The following is a 5167-nucleotide window of genomic DNA, read 5'->3' as shown; positions in this document are numbered from 1 at the left end:
TGGATTTGATCTCCAGCACCACATATGGTCTCCTTAGGCCACCAGGAGTTAGAGCAGTGCCAGAAGTAAGCCCTGAGCACTGCTGGATGTGGCCTCAAAACAAAACAAACCAAAGAAACGTGTATCATCCTTTCAGCTGTGATAATTAAAAATATTTATTTCCACACTGAGTTAGAGACAGTATAGGGGCGAAGGCACTTACCTTATATTAGACCAACCCAGTTGAATCCCTGGCACTGAACATAGACCTCTGAGCACTGCCAGGAGTGATACCTAACATTAGGCACTACAGGATTTTTTTTTTTGTACACTGCCAAAGATCCCTTGAAATTCAAGATTGCTCAGAATTGAGAAGTACTCCTTAAGAGAGCTAAGAGAGTCAGGGACACAATTCAGATGGCTCTCACATGCACAGGACCCTGGGTTCAATCCCCAGAACTGCAGAGCCTCGTGGGCAACAAATAGTGTCCTGGTGGCCCCCACCGCTGCCGTGGAAGCTTCCTGTACGAAAAATCTTCTAAGAGTCTAGGTGGGGTGGCACAGAGGGTAGGGTGTTTGCCTTGCACGCAGCTGACCCAGGTTTGATTCTCAGTATCTTATATGGTCCCTTGAGCACCACCAGGAGTAATTCCTGAGTGCATGAGCCAGGAGTAACCCCTGTGCATTGCCAGGTGTGACCCAAAAAAGAAAAAAAAAGGTCGAGGTGGGTTGTAGATCTGAGAGGAAAAGATAAACTTCTGTAGAAAGTAGAGTTGAGAGTAGAAGAAATGGCCATTAGGCTGAATGCATATATACATACATACATACATATACATACATACATATATACACATATACATACATATACATACATATATACATACACACACATATATATACATATATATATATTTTCTTTTGCTTTTTGGGTCACACATGGCAATGCACAGGGGTTACTCCTGGTTCATGCACTCAGGAATTACTCCTGATGGTTCTCGGGATACCATATGGGATGCTGGGAATCAAATCTGGGCTGGCTGCATGCAAGGCAAAATGCCCTACCCACTGTGCTATTACATCGCTTCTTGGCCTTTTGGCTAAGACGAAGTGTAGCACTGTGCTACCGCTCCAGCCCCGATACATTGGTTTTTTAAAATTTATTTATTTATTTAAATTAAGTAATTAATTATTTTTTTTTTGCTTTTTGGGTCTCACCTGGCGATACACAGGGGTTACTCCTGGCTCATGCACTCAGGAGTCACTCCTGGTGGTGCTCAGGGGACCATATGGGATGCTGGGAATCGAACCCGGGTCGACTGCGTGCAAGGCAAACGCCCTATCTGCTGTGCTATCGATCCAGCCCCCCCCCCTTTTTTTTTTTAATATGGGTCACATTCTGGCAGTGCTCAGGTCTTACTTACAGGGATCACTCCTAGTGGGACTTTGGGCACCACATGGGGTGCCAGGGACTGAACCCAGGTTGCTGCATGAAAAGCAAGTATCCTACCTGCTGTAATATCTTTCCAGACCCAGAAGGCCTGGGTTTGATCCCTGGCCTACCTGAGCACAGATGTGGGAGTAGCTCCCAAGTACCACTGGGTGTGGCCCTAAAACAAACAAACAAAAAAGTTGTGGTACCAGAGAGATAGTACTGCAGGTAGGGTGCTTGCCTTGAACATGGCCGACCCAGGTTGGATCCTGGGCATCCCATACGGTTCCCCAAGGCCTTCAGGGAGTGGTCCCTGAGCATAGAGCCAGGAGTAAGCCCTGATAATCAACAGGTGTGACCCAAAAAACAAAAAAGGAAGAGTTCGCATAGCTTAATGCAGAGAATAGGACCCACCCTTGGCATTCCCAGAGGATCACTACTAATCTGGGGTAATCTGGGGTGCAAGTTGACCACAGGGAAGAGGAAAGCTCAGAGTTCATATCTGGATTCATTTGGTTCCTCAGGAGAATAAAGCAGAGAATAAAGCCTGCCTTTTTGTTTGGATCTTCCTTTCTTCTAGGGACATCTTCTGAAGTCTCCTGAAGGTCAGTCTTGTAAATCAAATAGTCTTTTCTTGAGGTTCAACTGCCCATACCCTCAAACTGCATGAAGCTGTCTCAAAGCTGCTTTTATTCCACATTCCTTGAGGTAGTAAGTAGCTGTAGCTGACTCTAGGTCTTGCACGCAGAAAACAAATAACGAATTTTGCTGTGAAGAAGAAACTGTTTAACAAAAGCCCTGACCTGTCCTAATTCACCTCTTTGACAATTCAGCCCACAAAACTCAACCACCCAGTGAAAATATTTGGGTCTTTAAGTGCCAACAATATTAAGTGCTAGAGACTGTGGAAGTCATAAAGGGAAATTAACTGAAAACCAGAGATGCCATTACTCATTCGGGAGCAATATATCTTTCCCAAAGTGAGAATACAATTTATACCCTCTGGGGATGTTTTGTACTCAAATTCGTATTCCCTAAACTAGGGCCTCTATTCCCTTCAAATTCTAAGCGGAACTGCTATTTCCTGCTAATGGCTTTACCCAGCCTTGGAAGAAGACACTTGGGAGGAGTGAAGAGACTGAGGTTAGAGGAAAGCCCTGGCAATCCTCAAGGTCTTGGTTCTTCCCAATCACCTAGTTCTCAAGGGATTGGCAGGCTTTTAAAAGTACTGTGTCAAGGTTTATACCCTGTATTACCCCAAACCAGGAATGATGAGCGTAGATGGTTGGGGCTGGACTAGTTCTGAGGTATGCAGACCTGGTAGCACTGTAGTCATCTCGTTGTTCATTGATTTGCTCGAGCGGGGCACCAGTAAGGACTCCATTGTGAGACTTGTTACTGTTTTTGGCATGTCAAATATGCCACGGCTAGTTTGCCAGGCTCTGCTGTGTGGGCGGGATACTCTCTCGATAGCTTGCCGGGCTCTCCGAGAGGGATGGAGGAATTGAACCTGGATCGGCTGCGTGCAAGGCAAATGCCCTATTTGCTGTGCTATTGCTCCAGTCCATGTGGACCTGGTATTGAAAATAATTTTTTTTTTTTGCTTTTTGGGTCACACCCAGCGATGCTCAGGGGTTACTCCTGGCTTTTCACTCAGGAATTACTCCTGGCGGTGCTTGGGGGACCATATGGGATGCCGGGGATCGAACCCGGGCCGGCCGCGTGCAAGGTGAACGCCCTACCCGCTGTGCTATCGCTCCGGCCCCTGAAAATAATTATTGAGTAATTTTTGATTAATGCCCAAGGCATAAAAAGCAAACTTGCATGTCATCTTTGGCCAAATCTCATTTGGAAAGATGTAACCTGGCATATACTTACGGCTCAGGTTGGAAAACTGTGTCACTATTCCCTTTGAAGTCTCACTATACTTTTATTTTAATCGAAGCAATCCTGCAGTAAAAAACTGGAAATCATGTTGGGCTGGAGAGAGTCAAGTGGGGTCAAGTGTTTGCCTTGCACACAGCCAACCTGGCTTCTATCCCTGCCTACCCACTACCAAGAGAGATCCTGAGTAGAGTCAGGAGTGAGCCCTGAGCAATGCCAGGTGTGGGCCCCAAACCAAAACCAAACAAAATCCTCATACCACTTCCAAAAAATTTTGTTTTCCCTATCTTTAACCCAAACTTACTTGAGAACGCGATTTTTATTTATTTATTGCTTTTTGTGTCACATCTAGTGATGCACAGGGGTTATTCCTGGCTCTGCACTCAGGAATTACTCCTGGCGGTGCTCAGGGGGCTATATGGGATGCTGGGAATCGAACCCGGGTCGGCCGTGTGCAAGGCAAATGCCCTACTTGCTGTGCTATATCGTTCCAGCCCCAAGAGAATGCGATTTTTAAAATTTTTAAAAAATTTTTTATTAATTCACCGTGAGATATAGGAACAAAAGTTTCATGTTTGAACTTCGATCACACGGTCATCCAACACGTATCTCTTTACCAGTGCACATTTTCTACGACCAAAATCCCCAGTATTCCCCCCACCCCCATTTTCCATACCTCTCCCTGCTTGTGTGGCAGACAATTTGCAAGGTATTCTTTCTCTACTTTAGTTACCTTCGATATTTCGAGACCAGTCCTACCTCCCCTTATATCTGCCGAAAATACAATTGCTAGTCAATGTTTTGTATTGCTTGTTATGGATATAATATGATGTTGTGCAGCTGCGAAAGCAGGCGTGCGCTTTAGGAATTCTAAGATTTTAATAATTAGGGTCTGAAGAAATTACTGCCGCAGGTTGCTCGTGTCCGAGACTCCTGTGTGTGTCTCTGGATCGTGGCTACGTGGGAGCTGGTGCTTCTTACTGGCTTCTAGAAAATGGCGACTGCTGGAGCTCTTAGAGGACAGGTGGTGGGACGGCGCCTGCCCGTCTGGAGGGGCCCAGCAGAGAAGGCCTATTGCAAAGTCCTGGGCCATCTCTGCCGCAAGTTTTCCGAGATTTCTGTGTGTGTCCTGAATATATGTTTTTGAATACATGTGATAAAAATCTCCGGTCACTGCTCAAGTTATTTGAACTGGGATGCCACATCAACTGCCAAACAATAGCAACTGTCAACCATGTGCAAGAATTCAGACCATAGAATATACTTTCAGGGATTATTTCTACAGTTCATTACTAGAGAAGTTTCTTGGATCCCGCAGAGCACCCAAAACCATGAGGGGAGCCAGAGGATCATCTCCTGAGCATGAAACTTGTTCTAGGTGTTGCTTTTACAGCTGCCTTTTACCACTGATGATCATTTTTCTCTTCCCTAGGAGAGGGAGAGGATGCAGTCTGAGCGGTTTTATTTTTTTTTTTCTTTTTGGGTCACACCCGGTAATGCACAGGGTTACTTCTGGCTCTGCACTCAGGAATTACTCCTGGCGGTACTCAGGGGACCATACAGGATGCTGAGAATCGAACCCGGGTTGGCCGAGTGCAAGGCAAACGCCCTACCCACTGTGCTATTGCTCTAGCCCCAGAGCGTGTTTTTGTATATCAGTAAAGGTCTTGCGCGCTGAGCAATTTGGAGAAATAGTCCTGGTCCCCACATACCGGAGCCATGTTTGTAGAAGCTCATGGTTGCCGGAATTCCATCTGGAGAAGGTGGAGAATGCAATTTTTATGGTCTAATAAATTAATGTAGATGGGAAACCACTGTTCCATAGAATTTAGGAATCCTCAATTATAGAATCAAGAACAAGAACAAATAAGAGCC

At 45.6% G+C, this 5167-nt stretch overlaps 1 non-coding gene across 1 annotated transcript; it reads left to right on the top strand.

Moving 5' to 3' along the window:
• Positions 1-4546: 4546 nt before the first annotated feature.
• On the top strand, positions 4547-4752 carry LOC129405181 (small nucleolar RNA U3). Its single transcript, XR_008630372.1, has one exon. It is a non-coding gene; the product is annotated as a small nucleolar RNA U3 (small nucleolar RNA).
• Positions 4753-5167: the final 415 nt, after the last annotated feature.

This window comes from Sorex araneus, chromosome 5, assembly GCF_027595985.1.
Source record: "Sorex araneus isolate mSorAra2 chromosome 5, mSorAra2.pri, whole genome shotgun sequence".
In the NCBI taxonomy this organism is placed as follows: Eukaryota; Metazoa; Chordata; class Mammalia; order Eulipotyphla; family Soricidae; genus Sorex; species Sorex araneus.
Note: the sequence above shows the minus strand (reverse complement) of the source record. Positions and strands in the feature narration are given on the sequence as shown.